This window comes from Meleagris gallopavo, chromosome 12 (genome assembly GCF_905368555.1).
Source record: "Meleagris gallopavo chromosome 12, MGAL_WU_HG_1.1, whole genome shotgun sequence".
Classification (NCBI taxonomy): Eukaryota; Metazoa; Chordata; class Aves; order Galliformes; family Phasianidae; genus Meleagris; species Meleagris gallopavo.
This window is the reverse complement of record NC_139415.1, coordinates 15,303,503-15,319,274: the sequence shown is the minus strand read 5'-3', so window position 1 is coordinate 15,319,274 and position 15,772 is coordinate 15,303,503. Positions and strand designations below refer to the sequence as shown.

General features: G+C 45.0%; 1 long non-coding RNA gene across 1 annotated transcript; it reads right to left on the bottom strand.

The window, feature by feature from the left end:
- Positions 1–12,783: 12,783 nt before the first annotated feature.
- Positions 12,784–15,234, bottom strand: LOC109369659 (uncharacterized). The gene is made up of 2 exons (XR_014885929.1): positions 13,235–15,234; positions 12,784–13,112 (listed from the first exon to the last, which is right to left on the bottom strand). It is a non-coding gene; the product is annotated as an uncharacterized LOC109369659 (long non-coding RNA).
- Positions 15,235–15,772: the final 538 nt, after the last annotated feature.

The following is a 15,772-nucleotide window of genomic DNA, read 5'->3' as shown; positions in this document are numbered from 1 at the left end:
TGTGGGGAGAAAAAAGAGAAAAAAAAAAAGAAAGAGAAAAAGAAATAATTCTCATCTCTGCCCAGCAGTGCTGCGGCGCAGTGCGACTTCTGCAGAGATGATCGCGGGTCCTCCAAACTTTGAAGCCTATCCCGAAAAGTTTGTGCTTTTCCTCCCAGGACTCCGGCACGGCTCTGCAGGGGGAGAAATCGTAGATAAATGATGTGTACATCGTGTGTAAATCGCGCACCGGGGCGGGCGGGATGCGTACAGCCCTGCCGCACCCGAGGGGATCATTTATCGGGTGCCCAGAAAGTGCCCTCATTAACTCTAAGGACGGGGCTAAAGGACAAACTTTAACCGCGGAAAAGCTCTCCGTTTTCCCCTTCCTACTTTTAAAGGTATTTAAGTGGTGATGGGCGTTTTAAATTCAGTCCGGATTTTATTCCCCGGCTCCCTGCGGCGAACTGATCCACTTCTGAGGAGGGATGGCTTGTTTTCTCTAACACGTTATCCATTTCTTGAGTGGTGCAAATGCGAAGGTGAAACCCGGTGCTTTTCAGCGGTTTTTCTTCAAAACTCTCATTCAAACGTCCCCCTCCCTCCGCGCTGCCTCTCCCGAAGCTTTCAGACACTGTAATTCCTGCAAGATAAATTCTCAGGTAATGGCTTCTGAGAAAAAGCAACAGAGGTTAGGAGTCAACTGCCTCCTCTTTAATAATTCACATGTCATATTTCTTCCACTTTGTCAAGTTGGCTGAAGAAGAACGGGCAGGGCTGAGGCAGGCAGACACTCGAGTTCATTACCCGAGGGCTGCGGCCCGGGGCAGGGCGATGCTCCTCTCCCTGCAGCACGGGGACGGACGCCGGGCTCTTCCCGGCCGCCAGCTGCTGCCCGCCTCCCCCGACCCCACCGAACGGCGCTGGGTTCGCTCACATTCGGCTTTTTCCTTCCCGGCTCTCCCATGATAGAGTCCCTCACCCTTTTCCCGTCAAACTTTTCTATTTCTCTTCCTCTGCCTTCGTTCTTTATTTATTTATTTATTTTTTTTAATCGACGTTTTTCAAAGATAGCCCAGCGAGAGCCCCTACTGCGTGTTTTTAAATGAATGTACTTGATATAACATTGCCCCCGAGTCCAAATACTCCTTTGCATGGGTTATTTCTCTCTTTATGGCTGCAAAAGTTTGGGGAGCTCGAATTCAAACAATTTTGGGTAACCAAAGGGAAACTGCGGTTTGTTAGCAGTGTGAGGGGAGCTGGGACGGGGCTCTGCTCTCCACGGCAGCACTGCAACGAACCATCAAAATTGGCTGCAGAAGTGGACGAAAACTTTTCCCTTGGACACAGGAAGCAACCAGTTGAATCTTCCGAAATGTGTCAACCTTCCTTAGTTCTACGGGTCCCCGAGGCGTACGGGACTGGTACGTTATCCTCCTAGCAGTCCCCGGTAATTTGGGGTTTTCTTCAGTTACTTTTTTTAGAAAAGCTTTTTAGGGTTTTCTGTTATTCATTGTCTCGCCCCAGCCTTCACGCACACATCCAGCGCAGCCCCCCAAGCCCGGCTGCGAGTTTGAGAGCAGAATATGTTGTGTGCTCGTCAGTACATCAACGCGTCTATTGCATCCTGCAACTAAAAAATAAATGAATGCATTGTTTTAAAAAGGAAAAGAATAAGAAAAAGAAAAGAGAAACAGCTTCCCGAGCCTCTCCACCTGTTCCCGAAACTACAGGTACAGGTGACAGCACAGTAGTGGATGTTTTTATCCCTCTGTCAGATGCCTTTTTCCTCCTCTTACTGCATGGCGATTTTCCTCACGCTGGTTTAAAGTAATCACGCACAGTTTTCCTGTCTTTTTCCAGCCTTCCATGTAAGCAGCACCACATTTTAACTGATCTTCTGCAGCGGGGTCTCTTACGGTTATAGGGTTTATCCCGAATGGTAAAGGCATAGCCTTTATCTGTCAGATTTCGGTAACTTTATACATGAAACGGAAGAGTAAACAACTTCGGGGGGTTTAGCAGAAGGACTTATCAGTGTAAGTGAGGATAAGAGCCAACCCTGCGGCCCGTGAGAAGTTTGCCCTTGAGCTGCTGGCCGGGTTGGCACGGTTCTGGTTCAGGCTTACGACTTTCACCCCTTCTGCGGGCATCGCTGCAGCTCTGCTACGCGCTGCGGATCGCTCTGGGGTTTCATTGAGGTTTGTTTGTCCTTCAGAGGAAACCTCTCGTGTTACCGAGGCTTCGGCACTTCAGAATTAAATGTAAACCCGGAATAAGACCCAGGAACCAAAGGGAATGGAGAAGCGGAGGAGCTGACGGGCAGCGCAGGGGGCAGAGGGATGGGGCTGTGCTCCTGCCTTCGGTCCTGCCGGCACACGGCCACCCCCAGCTCAAGGCACACCGCGTGTCCTCGGACTATTCTCGCTCTTGTCGCATGTCCCTTGGTGTCACCGGGGTGATGCTCAACCGCCACACGGCGTAAAGTTACCAGGGCTGAAGCTCTTAAATTTACACCCTGATACTCGAAACTCTTTTTATTATTATTATTTTTCCAGACACGAGCACTTTCTTTCCTCCCCACTCCCCCCATCCCCCCGGCTGCCGAGCTGGGAGCTGATTCTCCCGGTGCCAAACCTCTCGCAGACACCCGGCAGCGCCGAGGGGGCTCGCGGGGAGCGGCTGAGCCGTTCCCCATTGGCAAGCGGCGCTGAAACGAGCCTGAAAAACTGCCAGGGAGAATTAGGACGGTAGCCCTATCCTGCAACATCAGATGGTTTGAAGTGTCCTTGAACAGCTGTTAAGCTTGTTGGGTTTTTATTATTATCATCATTTTCCGGGAGATTTTTTTAACACCTGCGAAGTTTGCGTGTGAGGATGCCACTAAAGACAGAAGTGCTGAGCGCTTGACAGACTCCATAAAGTCCTTGCCATCCTCCTAACGACGTGACAGCTCCGAGGATGGAGGGCTGAGAGGAGGGTTCCTGCCCTGCCCGGGGTGTGCTGGGTGATCTGTGGGCAGCAGCCGACCCATCTCCCCCGGACCCCAAAGGAAAAGAGGTGGACGAGCAGCGTGGAGAACCTGATGGCATTACTTTCTCCCCCCTCGGTCTCACACAGCCGACGCAAAGAGCGAGAAAGGCTCTCGTGGCATTTAGGTAAACCCAATAGAATAGCCGAAGAAAAGTCATCAATAATACATAAAAAATAAATAATAATGCAATAATAAAAACAATCAAAGAAATACAATCAAAGCGGAGGCGCAGTGCTGCCTCGTGGATGCCGGGGGTCCCACTGCCCCCGTCGCACGGACAGCCCCCGCCCAGTCACTGCCCGGGCTGCTGCCCGCACCCATCGCTTGAAGCTGCCTTCGCTCTGTCTTCCAAATATCTGCAGCATTCCCATCTCCCACCCTTGCTGTTTCTTCTCCCTATCTCTGCAACTGATCATAACCTGTAAAAAAACGCCTTTTTTTTTTTTTTTCTTTTTTTTCTCGGGAATTTAGTCCAGAGGGCAGGGAATCCATTTCCAGCTGACAATCACTCTGCCGGCCATCACTCTTTCTGCTTGCAGGGATTTCACCCCTTCCCAGCCATACACTCCGAGGACAGCCGGACCACAGCCATCTTCAGCCCGCTGGGTACCGCACTGCAGCCCCTCCAGAGCACGGCCTGGATGAGAGCAGGGCTGGGTGTCCCGAACAGCCTCTGTCCTGCAGAGACCCTGACAGGGATGGCATTCAACTGTAGAGCATCCTCACGGTCACATGGCCCAGCTCAGCTAGGCAAATTCTTCTCCTTCTCCACTTTTCCGTCTCCTTCCCTTTCCCCTTCCTGTTCCTGTTCCCCCTCTTCCTCTCATTCTCATTCATACCAATAATATGAATACTAACACAAATATTCTTAGAGAATGACTGCTATATGATAAATGCTACATATATAATTGTATACTATAAAACACACAGAGGGAGACAGCAACACCTGTGATAAACGTGTGCCCTCTTTATGTCCATATTCATATGCACTGAGAATAATGCAGAACCATAAGCATGCAGTTACATACAGCATATGTATCTCTACCAGCATACATGTGCATGTAAATAATACATAAAATCACACTGTGTATGTGTGTGTGTGCACACAGAGCAGCTGCATGCATATAGATAAATAGAGACAGGGTTTATGTGTCTCACTATGTGTATGTGTGCAGCCTGCCCAGTGTGCTGCTTCCTCTGCTTACAGGGATGTGTGTAAGATGGGGAAAGTACAGCATAACAGAAGGTAAGTGAGGTCAGTGAGCCCTTACACATTGTTTTATATATTTTTTTTATGATGAAGCAGGCCAGTAATGAACAAGGGGTGACTCAGAAATACACCCAGCACCACACAGAAACTGAGGCACTGCCCCATGTGTCCTGGCAAAGGATCGGGCTGTGGGGCGGTGCCTCTCAGCAAGTATTTTTGTGTCTTTTCATAACATTTACTTTTCTTTCTTTAATGGTTTCCCCCACTCCTGTCCCTGTTCCTTGCTGCAAACAGCTTCAGTTCGGCCCCAGCCCCTGTGATGATATCAAGAAAGGTTTTTCTTTTTTTTTATGGTCAAGCCAAAGCGAGGTCATTCTAATAATACCCAAGGTCACTGGTGGGAGCCACCGAGTCTCCCAGTCATTTTTCATTTGCTTGCAACAGTTAATGACAGTCACAGGGATGGAGCTGGGAGCTGATGGCCATGTGATGTCACCAGCACATGCTAGGGGATTATAAGGGCAGGTACAGGGCAGGGCTGTGGATTAAAAATGGTGAAGGAAAAAAAAAAAAAATACTGTTAACTGCTGAACTCCAGCAGCTCGGTGAGAAGAATATAAATAAATAACAGAAAAAAAAGTGGGATTTTTTCTTTCTTCCTCCCATCTCCAAAACGCCATCTCAACTGCTCTACTTCTTCCCAGATTTGATGACTCTGATGGAAAAGATCTGCAAAGTGCACATATGTGAAAGGAGGCAGCGCGTCCTGTGCTGGCCACAGAGCAAGAAGCTGCAAAAGGAAATTTGTAGTTATTGTAAGGGCTCCTCCCTTTCCTACTGCAAACAACAACAACAAAAAAACAGGCAAAACCCATAGTGACACCAGTGGGAGTCAGACCTAGCTGCATTTTTGGCCCTAAACAGGTAGATTTGATTTATAACTCATCCTTTCTATTCTAGTTACCCACTTGGAAAAAGAGGAAAGGAAGTGCAGCACTCCTGGTGGAGGAGGGTATTGATTTAACCATGTGCACAGTGAACAAAGCTTCTGCTGCAGTGTGCCCTGCACACATCCATGTGCCCAGCCCTGCCCCTCACCACCCAGAAGTCTCGGTCCCCACTGGCCCATCACTTAACCCCAGCCCAAAGCATGGCCTGCTGGGAAGCCACTGCTTTGTGACATCAGGGACTGAGGGGTGAAGCTCTATAAAGATTAGGCTCCGAGTTTTCTTATAATTTTTAAAGATATAATTACATTCTGCTCCAAGAGGTTCAGAGATGGGAAGACTACAACCTGCAGGGTAGCTCCAACACTTTGGACAAAGCACTATTTTTAGTAGGGAAATGAATCAAAGGAAGATAAATCACGTATTAGTTTATACTTGGGCTCTCATATCACACCATTTTGTCTTACTTGTCTCATCTTATTGCATTTATTTACAAAACACAACCTTCCCATACCTCGTTTCCATATTTTTATTCTTTCCCGACACAGTAACTGCACAGTGACTATCAGTGTCATTTTCTGTTATTGTCACAGTGTATCTTGGAAAAAACTTTCTTGCCCCAGCTCAGCAGCAATTATGAATAACTATCAGAAATGAATTCCCCAAAGAAGATTGGGTTTCAAACCGAATTTTTTGTTCACCCTACAAAAGCATAAAAAGAAACCTGAAAAACTCACCCATAAAAATGTGGCAGTCCAGAAAAAAAACAATTAAGACAGGAAAAAATAACCAAGCAACCGCCTGGTTGATACAAACACTACAACTCTGGGGTTGTTTCATAGCCTACAGCCATTTCTGAAAGCCTCCCTGTTGAGGTCAATAGACTTTGGATCAACTTCACTGTGGGGCAGAATGGATAAATCCAATGCAGCAACAAATCCAAACCAATGCAGTTTTCCAAAATATATTGAGGTGTGTAAAGCTCGTACTTTGTGTTCGCCTTGCCCATTGGCTTCTCTCAGTGCTCACTCCTGCAAACAACTTTTCCTTCAAACACTGTGCCTCTTTTGAACGAAAAGGGAGAAACACGTGCAGCTGGAGGATGAATTTTTTTTTGAGCCAAATCATGCTGTCATCAAGCTTTAAACAGTCACGGCTGTGGTGAAGGATGCTGAGCTAAGGCAGGATGATATCTGTTCTAATACATATTGTTAAAGATCATCAGGTGTTGCTCTGTATTTAGTGCAGCAGTTCTGTCAGAATCAGAGGTTGCTAACTCCTTTTTTTTTTTTTTTTTTAATATATTTGTCAGTATCCTGGGAAAACCCAAATCCACGTTCTGTACCTCAGAGCACTGGAAAGCAGTGCTTTCTTCCTATCTGCCCGTTTTCCTCAAAAGTGAATAATAACGTCCAATTTACAATTAGGCCTGACTTGATTTATCATAGTTAATAGGATTAGAGTGTCAGCCCCTCTCAAGGAGATTCAAATGCACAGGAAGAGTGGTACCGAGTTGCTGGTGTCACTCTTCTCCCTCTGTGATGGGCATCATGACACACCTACGAGCAGAGGGGATTTGTCCAGTGGGAGCAAGCAGATTATCTGTATCTAGTGAAACAAGGCGTGCATGGCAACCTTTGCCAAGGCTCAATGCCAGAACCTACTCACTATAAAATAATTGTCTCACTACCTAACCAATGCACTGTTCATGTTTCATTTATCTTTTGACTGTAATTGAATGGTTGAAAAGCAAAAAATGTAGACAAATTCCAGCTGTATTGAGATCTGTTTCTTTCTCTTCTACCGTGGCCCATCATTAGATAGTTTCCCTCTCTGTACAGAAGGTCAGAGAGTATAAATATAAATTGCATTTTGCATTACTTCTAGATGAGTGAAGCTGTCAAAGCAATAATATAAGCTTTCAGTCCCACATTCTACCACTTCTTTCCCATTTTTTGGCCAGGAGGTCATGTGCAAATTGAACGTGACAGCCCAGACGACATGTCCAACAGACTTATATTGTTAGACTGTTCTGCCATGGCACTCATCACAACATTAAACCCACATTGGACTTAAAGCTCTTCAGTAGCTGCTCACAGTAGCTCAGACTCCTTGCAAAAGAGTTTGCTCCACATCAAGCTTCCATAAAACCAACATTTTTTTGGAGAAGATCATTGAAAACGTAGACAACAGGGAAAAAAAATCTCACAGACAAACCTAAAAGAACCAATCATCCTAATGCAAACTTTAATTTGCTTGAAAACTAGATATGGTGCCTGTGTCTACAATCTTCTCTTCCTGAAAATCTTGCTTTTTGATGAAGTTTAGGTGACCATTATTTTATCTTATAATGAGAAATAAGTCAGTATGTAATTAATATTGTTGCTATCATCATTCAAAAGAGGAGGGGAATCTCCTAATTTTTCACATTTTATTTTGTACAAAGTTAGCTTCGTGCCAATTAGGCAAAATACAACCATAAGCCAATTAATAGCACTGATGATTTGGAAAAAAAAATAAATCTATTTACAGCATGAACTTCTATAGGCAATGTCCACTATCAACTGTTCAGATGATGTAGTCTGAATCTACTTGTGAAAAATCAATGTTATCAAATATCATCTTTTACATTAACTTGGAGAAAAGTTTGCCCACAGAACACCCAAATAATGAGATTGTTTTCTTCAGGTGGTGTAGAATCAGGTGTCAAAATAGCTTTAGGACGTGCTTTGTGCTGTGTATAATGTTGAAGAAAAGATAATGCTGAATGACAGTGAAACAAGATTGCTCTGGGGACAGAAAACCAGATTTCGAGACCTTCACCTTCAGATATCTAAAAATGCAGCACAGGTTGCAAATGACTGAAAATCCTTAGCATCTGGCAGCAGCCTGGTGCTCTGTGCTAAAGAGCTGGTGGTCATAGTCCAAGTCCCTGCAGCAAGGAGTTCACGTTGTACATCGCACTATCTGCAGATCTTTGTGGCAGTCCAAAACGAGGGGCAGGAGCTGATTTGGCACAGCAGCCCATGCTCTCCCTCATCTCAGAAATGTTCTCCCTAGATAAGGGCTGAGGCATACGTGCAGGTCGAGAAGAGTCCCCATCCCTCTTGCTCTACCAGGTCTCCGTGAATTAACAAAGGACTTCGTTTTCAAGGACTATCAAGTTTTGCAGTTAATATTTTTTCAGAAGGGCTAAACTTAGAGTGAAGAGTTGGAGGCCCATCTGGTGCAAGTCGGTGGGGGCTTTGCAGGCTTCAGCAGTGCTACGCTGATTTATACCAGATGATGCTATTAGAGAACTGAACTACCCAACAATAATTATTGAAAAATGCCTTTGATTATGCATGTGCAACAACTATTTATGTTTACATTGCAGAGATTTGCATGTAGCACAGTGGGGAGTATTTTATCTCTTCAAAACATTGCACCAGCATAAATAATCCTCTGACATTCAAATGAGCAAAGAAATACCCGCTTCCTACCACAAGATGGACCATAAAGGTTTTTCTTTGTGCATCTTTTCCAAACAGATTTGTCAATAATCCTCAAATGCAAAGTTCATTCTTAAGAAAAATATGTGGGAAAAGCAAAGAAAAAGAGAGATGTTCTTTTCTAGGTGGCTATATTATGGACTGCGGGAGGGCTGAGATGCAGCCAGATCATCCTGCACCTGAGAGAGAGGGAGATGGGGGAACCAAGGGAAAGCAGGGCATAGAAATGCTATATAAAAGCCATCACTGCACCTCATTCGAGACCGTGTTCAAAGCAAAAAGTCAAGGAATAGGAGCCAGCTGAAATTCAGAGTGAATGGTTGAAGCAATTGGACACAAAACCTATCAAAGGCAAAGATGAGATAACTGTGTGAAAACTGGGAGAAGTTCCATTGCATCCCAGCCTGGAGCAGCACAACAGAAGTCACCACCAGGGGAATTACACTGACATTTAAACTTTCAAAACAGAAATTGCTTAAAATATGCAGTAATCTGTTGTACCTTTAACTCACAAGAGGAAAGGAAGTTGAAAGCATGTGTAATATTCCTTTGATTCTGGAACAAAATACATGGGGTCTCCTGCTTTGACTTCTGTGTTGCTTTTGTTTTCTATTTGCTAATTGTGATTTGGAGACTCTTGGAAGGCATTGAACTTCTCAAAGTGGGGCATGTTGCCTTACTCTGAATATTGCCTTCCTGCTCTGTTGTGGCAGAACAGCCATGACTGCAAGGACATTTCATCTCGTTGTACATCTTTGGAGCTCAGAACTCCCTGGGAGGCTGCTACTTTGTTTTCATATCCAAAAGACCTCATTGCCTTGGAGCAGGCTCTGCTTTGGCCCAAGGTGTTGAGGCACGAGCACGAGCAGGCACAGTGATGAAGCTCAGATTGAAAGACCTAAAAACTCTATGCTCTCAGTTCTTTCTTCTGCTGAAATATGGAAGAAAACAAAACAAAAAAAAAAAAAAAAAAACCACAGACATAAAGGTATTCCTCACTTCTAACCGAGATAGATTTTGCCCTATGTGAGAACCCAGACAGCACTCAACTTAATAGACTTGGTCTATTGCCCTACACAAATCACTTCGCCTCCTCTTCCCTATCAATGGAATGAGGGTGTGAGAGTGACAAGGTGCCCCTTGGGAGCACTCTGAATAGACTTTTTTTTTTTTTTTTTTTAATTTTAGCTCTTCAAAAATTATATGCGTCACATAAGTGGTCAAGTTATTAAACTGAATTTAATTGGCAAGGGCTTGAGAAAATTTTCTACCATAAAGTGATATCTTTGAACAGGTGAAGGAGGTGGTGGGTCTGGCCCTGCTATGAGGATTCCATTCTGTGTGACATAACATAAGAGCAGGGGAAGGAGAGCCCACTCAAACAACCAAGTCCCTAAAGGGGAAACTATGTAAGGCATCCACTCAGCATCAGTGAGAGACAGAAACCTGTGATTTCTGAAATCAACAAGGTGAAAGCAAGCTTCTCTAAAAGTGCTGGCTGTTGCATTGATGGGAGAAAAGAAGAAAACAGGCCTGTGTTCTGACAGAGAAATTCAGCAAGGGGAGCGCAGCTCAGCTCGCAGCACGTGAGCACCAATCAGATAGGACAGATCTGTATTTCTCTGTCTTTATGGATTTGTTTTTCCCTAAAAGCAGCTCTCTCCATTTTTATGCCTCTTTGGAGGAAAAAAAATAAGCTACGGTCTTTAAAACCCAGACTCTAATCCTGGCAAAGCAGCCAAACCTCCAGGCACTCAGCTCACCAGAATTTCAGTACGGGAGGAATCTGTCACTTTATCACTGCAACATGGGGCCAAATTCTCAAAGATGTCCCTGCAACGAGACTCAGAAATCTGCTACTAAGCCATCAGGGGATTTGCGTTCACGGTTTGGGTTTCCAACATGACAATAGGAAGTTTAACTCCAAATGCCACTGCACTGCACACGTGCAAGAAAAAAACAGAGTCAGAAAAGCCTCTTTTCATTTTCTGGGACAAGCATGAGTAAACTAAAGTGACAACTGTACTTTCGCTTTGCGTTCAGACTCCCTTTGATTTTAATGACAGCTTGGACACCCAGAAGCTGCGTTCATAGAGAGAAACTCATCAGAAGAAAAAAGAAGGGGGAAAAAAAAAAGAGAGAGAGAGAGAGAGAAAAGAAATCACACACACAAAAGTTTCAAAACTTCCCTAGTTTTGAAATTAATGAATGTTGAACACTGAAGCCACTCAGTGCGTATTCGTTTAATACTCCCGAAACTTTCTGTGTTAGTGAGTGTAAAGCTATCTCCAGACCCTTACAGGGGCCACGTCTTACACACGAGATGAATCATTCTGACAGCACAAGGCCAGCCTGCTCCTTCTGCAGGGCAGGCAAAGGTACCGCCAGGTCACTGCTGCTTGCTGTGTGAACAGAGGTGCTGAGGGGCTCTGCACTGCACGAGGCTGCATAGGACACGATGGAATTGGACAGGTGCAATGCAGTTATAGGCTGATCTTCCCTAATAGCACCAGATAGATTGAGCTTTTAAATCTGATGCTTGCTGTTCTCTTGGTTTTACTCCCCACCTGGATAAGCAGTGTTTGTCTTTCTAACTTTATTGTTAGCAGGTTTGTCATAATTTTGCTTATTCTGTCGTTTACACATTTCTAATTCGGTAATAATGTTATTAATTTGTTATTAACATTTGCATCTAACGCATGACTGCCATGAACCACACTGTGCTTTTTCAAGTAGCAGCATCAGAGCTACTGTGTCACCCCCAAGAGAAGTTTGGGATGACCCAAGAGAGACATCCAGCAGATCGTTCGGTTAAATGCATTTCCTGTGTTGTCATATTCATGCAGTCCTAAAGCATGGTGTACAATCAGAAGAGGCAGAGCCTCTATTGAGTAAAGTACATCTGCCAGAGTTTAATGTAGGATTTTGGGTCTGCTCTCTATCATCTACCATTTGAATTGCAATCATGCAGTTACTTGCCTGTTTACAGGTATATAATACTAAAATGCTATAATGTGATAGAAAGTACAGCAGTAATAGCAGGGTGGCACAATTCTAGGCTGCAGCAAATGAGAACAAGCCCAGATGCAGCCATAGATACAGAAACAAAAGAAGAAAATCTGCTTACCTTTGGAAGGCATCAGTTACACAGGAATCTCCAGAGAGATCCCCTCACCTCCATGCCAGCCCTTAAATGAGGGCTAGGAAGGGCTGGATCCCAGCTCCACCCCTTCTCATCACTCAGGTGCGTTGCACTGCATTACATGCACCTGAGCTCCCCCAGGATGGCCCTCCCTACCTTCCCACCAGGTGATCAATCACTGCTTCAGGCCACGATTTAACATTTCTGCTACAAGGTAATTCAATATTTTCTTGCACATTAATTTGTTATATACTTTTTCTGTGGCATGTAACAAAGTACAATTAAAAAAGCTGTAAGAACTCATCAGTCCGGAGTTTTCTTTCTTCTTCTCTTTATTCTCCTCCTCCTATATTCCTAACACCTAATAAATTAATGCTTAGAAAACCCATGTATGATGCAGAGAGACAACACATTCAAGCAATTCATTTTGCTTTCTTTTTCTCTCAGTGAATGCCTTCACAGCCATGGAGTGCCATTATCCTCACACAAGGATCTCTGCCTCCAAGGTTTTGACCAGAAAGTCTTACATAGATTTGAGAAGTCTTAAAGTTTAACTGAAACTGATATAATTTATTTCCAGACATTTATATTTTCCAGTGGAAGGAATATATTCACATGTGGGATTCAACCCAGTGCTCCGGCTAGAGCTGAAGTGCTAAAAAGTCTCCAGATCTCCTCTGGCAGCAGTTCATTAGGGCTGTGGATAGATGAGCTGACAGTGACCCCATCCCTCTCCCAGGACCAGCACTGTGAGAGGGCAGAGCCTGATGTGAGATGGGGAACAGCCAGGGCTCCTCAGTAAGAGCAAGCCAACCCTCTGACTAATTTGCAGTCATCATTTGCTTCCCAGGTTATCTTCTCTAACACACAATTTGATGGTATCCTTCGTATTTTCTTTTCCCCCCCTCTAGAGAAAGATGAAGAACTGCAGACTGCATTGTTTCCCACAGCTCTAAGATCAGCAATAAACACACAGCACATTCTCTCACCCAAAAGTATTTTAATTTTTGAGAAATTCCATATCACGAATGCTATTAAAAAAAAAAAAACATTGTTACTGGGATGATGAAATGCTAATAAAATGTTCCTTGAGCAAAACAATCCATAATGCATAGGCATGTGAGCAGAGTGATCAGTGTCTTCGCCGTCTCTTCTTCATACCCATTTCTTGAGCAACCCGGAACACCAGGAGCAGTGAGCCGAAGACATCAGTCACTGCAAACACATTGCTGAAGCGATGTCAGCTGAGTTCTACTGTCCTCCCTCACCTCAGGGAGATCTTTGGCAGGGCCCAACACTTCAAGGCCAGCTGGAAAGGAGCATACCCATCCCAAATGTTTGCACTAGTGATACTGAAGGTGTCTGGGAGCTTGCAGAGCAGCCCTGTGGCATTCAATTGAATGACTCTGCAGTGCACACAGCAAGGCTCACCTGGCTCTGCAGGACCCCAGACCCCCCAAATGGTGGCACCAGGTGCTGCAAAGCCACTGTAGTGAATCCTGTGCCATCTGCCCTTCTGGCTGTGAACACAGACTCCTGGACATGCCAGCCAGTCACGGCTGCCAGAGCAATCCCTGGGCGACAGCTTGTGTGAGGGACAGGACAGTGTCCAGATGGCCCTGGATTTTGAGGAACTGCACTGAGAGAACAAAACTGAGCTCACCCCTCCCACATCAGCAGTGAGGGAGGAGCTCTTTCTGCTCCATATTGCCCACACCTTGTCACCTGCCATCCTTGACAGCCCCACTGCTGATGATGCCACCCCATCACCCAGGAGAGCTGGCAGTCATCCCTCTTCCCCACAAATGGTACTGCCTGTCACCTCTCCTCTACTGCTCACCCAAGGTCCTGCTCACTCTGCTGCCTGCCCCTTCTCCCTTCTGTCTCTCCTTCCTCACTGCAGCCTCCCATCTGTCCCAAGCCCAAGCATCAAATCACCTCTCTCAGCACATTGTGCCCTTCTTCCAGACGTCTTCCACACGCTTTTTTCTTCCATCCTACAGTAAGGTCATACTACTTAACCTCCCTTTCCAGATGCTTGCGTGCCTTCTTTTTTCATGCCATTCTTCCTTATTGTATCCCAGTTTCTTCTTCACCAACAATGCCAGTTTGGATCCTCTGTTCAACCACCTCTTCTACTGCAGTCTTCATCCTCCAGTCCTGGTACCCACTCTTCACAGCACTCTGGTGGCTTACAGTCCTACCCTGTAAGAAGTGTTTCTGAAGTGGGAACTTAAAGATCATAGCAAGTAGGTTAAATGTAGCAGCCAATCTATGACATAAGTAGTTTAAAGTTAAATGGACACCCAATATAAAGTATATAACAATGTTATGACAGTGACCGTTCTTCTCTTCACCAGAATGAATTTATCCTATAAGCGTTTTTTTCCTTTAAGGAGCTCTTGCTGTGATGTTGGATGGACACCTTTTAACAAGGCATGGGTTATCACACAAAAGCAGCACCCGAACAAAAAAAAAATAAAAGCTTTTCTATTTACTAAGATTTGTTTTTATAGGGGATAGGTTTACTGGTAGGACTGAGGAGATTGGATCGCTCTTCCCTCACCACCTAACAAAACATGGTTTCCCAAGAGAAGAAATACAAGCCTGCGGAGACCTCATCTCTATAATAGTACTATTGAGGCCCATTTGTGAAGAAAACCTGCTCTGTGCTGCAAAACCAGCTCTTCTCGCTAATTAGTCTCCTTGCTCCAGAAAATATAAGTGTTTCGTTCTGACTCTTCTTTTGTCTGCCCCAGGCACACCATGAGCCCATACTTATCTCCCTCCCCATCTCACCAGTCTCCTCTGTATCACCAGTGACCACTGATAATCACATGTCAGGAAGCACCTTGACCCTCATTCCAGCAGTGCGAATAGGTGAGGTGCACAAGGTGTTCATCAGCTCAGTTTGCCAGCTTACCTGGAGTCGGGTCTTGTTGATTGGATTACATCTGAACAGCACTTTAGCTGCCTTAATATCAGGAAGTTCAGCAGAGCCCCTGCGATTGTCACCTCATGCCTATCACTTGAGGAACACTGAGGCTTTATTTCTCCTGCTATGAAATAATGACTAACCAGAGCACTGAACTCTGATAGGCAAAAATTCATCAAGTATTTGCAAGTGTTCTGCCATTTGTCCCTCTGTGCTCATTAGGGTTGTTAGCACTGAGCTGAGAGTAAGGAGAAAAAGCCCCCACACAGCAGCTGGGTCTACGGCCCAGACTGAGAAGTGTGGAGAAGGGTCATGGAGAGCACCCCAAAGTTGTTCCCCAGGGCTGTAGGAAGGGACCAATTCTGCTTTATCCAGTTGTGATTCCCAGAAAGGCAGATAAACTCCATTATACTTTCCTGTGTGTATGCACATACATGTACTTGGAAGGAGGCACATTCAGACCACAAACAGAAAACAAGCAAGAGCTAGATACGATTTCTTACCAGGATTTAAGGATCTGAGATTTTAGGGTCCTGAGCAACACAAAAGTTTTAGAATTTGTCTATTTACTTCTGAAGAAACTCTGAAAGAAACCAAGGGAACATTAACACTTGAACAGTTAAAGCAGCTTTCCTTATTCTATATAGGACTGCAGTCCCTAATCTGCAGCAAAGAAACCTCTTGTAAGGAGTTGAAATTGAGGCTGGCAGGCAGCACAAAATAAAACATGGCTTGCGGCGTGTGACTGGTGTGAGCGCTGCACTCATGACCCTGGTAGGCAGAGGGCTCCTCCAGCTCCTTCCCTTCACCCCAAGCGACAGATTTCAGCCCTCAGCCAGGACAGACCTCATGCTCTGCAAGGCCATTTCCAAGAGACCAGGAGTGGTGACACCAGCAGATGGTTCTGTGGCCAATGAGAAAAATAACAGGGGCTGGAAAAAAAAATAAAGTGAAACATATTGAAAAACTTCATCTTCATGGATGGAAATGGAAGGCATAGCAATGACAGCAGAGCAGCAAGGTCCCAAGATAGA